We start from the raw sequence: 2,109 nt of genomic DNA, 5'->3' as shown, positions 1-2,109 counted from the left end.
CTATCAATCAATTAATATCATTAGTTGAATTATTTTCTTGAAAAAATTCCCACAAAAATCATCATGATCCCACCCTTGGGAGTTTTTTAATTTTTTAAAAATGCCAAAATCTGCTCTAAGAACCGCAATTCTTAAAATTTCTCAATGAAAATCACATTAGAATACTTCAAATAATTCTACCAATCAATTAATATCATTAGTTGAATTATTTTCTTGGAAAAGTTCCCACCAAAAATCATCATGACCCCACCCTTGGGAGGTTTTTTTTAATTTTTTAAAAATGCCAAAATCTGCTCTAGAAACCGCAATTCTTAAAATTTCTCAATGAAAATCACATTATAATACTTCAAATAATTCTACCAATCAATTAGTATCATTAGTTGAATTATTTTCTTGGAAAAATTCCCACCAAAAATCATCATGACCCCACCCTTGGGAGTTTTATTTAATTTTTTAGAAATGCCAAAATCTGCTCTAGAAACCGCAATTCTTAAAATTTCTCAATGAAAATCACATTAGAATACTTCAAATAATTCTACCAATCAATTAATATCATTAGTTGAATTATTTTCTTGGAAAAATTCCCACAAAAATCATCATGATCCCACCCTTGGGAGTTTTTTTTTTATTTTTTAAAAATGCCAAAATCTGCTCTAGAAGCCGCAATTCTTAAAATTTCTCAATGAAAATCACATTAGAATACTTCAAATAATTCTACCAATCAATTAATATCATTAGTTGAATTATTTTCTTGGAAAAATTCCCACCAAAAATCATCATGACCCCACCCTTGGGAGGTTTTTTTTAATTTTTTAAAAATGCCAAAATCTGCTCTAGAAACCGTAATTCTTAAAATTTCTCAATGAAAATCACATTAGAATACTTCAAATAATTCTACCAATCAATTAATATCATTAGTTGAATTATTTTCTTGGAAAAATTCCCACCAAAAATCATCATGACCCCACCCTTGGGAGTTTTTTTTTTAATTTTTTAAAAATGCCAAAATCTGCTCTAGAAACCGCAATTCTTAAAATTTCTCAATGAAAATCACATTAGAATACTTCAAATAATTCTACCAATCAATTAATATCATTAGTTGAATTATTTTCTTGGAAAAATTCCCACCAAAAATCATCATGACCCCACCCTTGGGAGGTTTTTTTTAATTTTTTAAAAATGCCAAAATCTGCTCTAGAAACCGCAATTCTTAAAATTTCTCAATGAAAATCACATTAGAATACTTCAAATAATTCTACCAATCAATTAATATCATTAGTTGAATTATTTTCTTGGAAAAATTCCCACAAAAATCATCATGATCCCACCCTTGGGAGTTTTTTAATTTTTTAAAAATGCCAAAATCTGCTCTAGAAACCGCGATTCTTAAAATTTCTCAATGAAAATCACATTAGAATACTTCAAATAATTCTACCAATCAATTAATATCATTAGTTGAATTATTTTCTTGGAAAAATTCCCACAAAAATCATCATGATCCCACCCTTGGGAGTTTTTTTTAATTTTTTAAAAATGCCAAAATCTGCTCTAGAAACCGCGATTCTTAAAATTTCTCAATGAAAATCACATTAGAATACTTCAAATAATTCTACCAATCAATTAATATCATTAGTTGAATTTTTTTCTTGGAAAAATTCCCACCAAAACTCATCATGATCCCATCCTTGGGAGTTTTTTTTAATTTTTAAAAAATGCCAAAATCTGCTCTAGAAACCGCAATTCTTAAAATTTCTCAATGAAAATCACATTAAAATACTTCAAATAATTCTACCAATCAATTAATATCATTAGTTGAATTTTTTTCTTGGAAAAATTCCCACCAAAAATCATCATGATCCCACCCTTGGGAGTTTTTTTTTTAATTTTTTAAAAATGCCAAAATCTGCTCTAAAAACCGCAATTCTTAAAATTTCTCAATGAAAATCACATTAGAATACTTCAAATAATTCTTTCAATTATTTAATATCATTAGTTGAATTGTTTTCTTGGAAAAAATTCCCACAAAAATCATCATGATCCCGCCCTTGGGAGTTTTTTAATTTTTTAAAAATGCCAAAATCTGCTCTAAAAACCGCAATTCTTAAAATT

The sequence above is a fragment of the Phlebotomus papatasi genome, unplaced genomic scaffold, assembly GCF_024763615.1.
Source record: "Phlebotomus papatasi isolate M1 unplaced genomic scaffold, Ppap_2.1 HiC_scaffold_143, whole genome shotgun sequence".
In the NCBI taxonomy this organism is placed as follows: Eukaryota; Metazoa; Arthropoda; class Insecta; order Diptera; family Psychodidae; genus Phlebotomus; species Phlebotomus papatasi.
The sequence above is the reverse complement of the archived record's forward strand: the minus strand, read 5'-3'. Positions refer to the sequence as shown.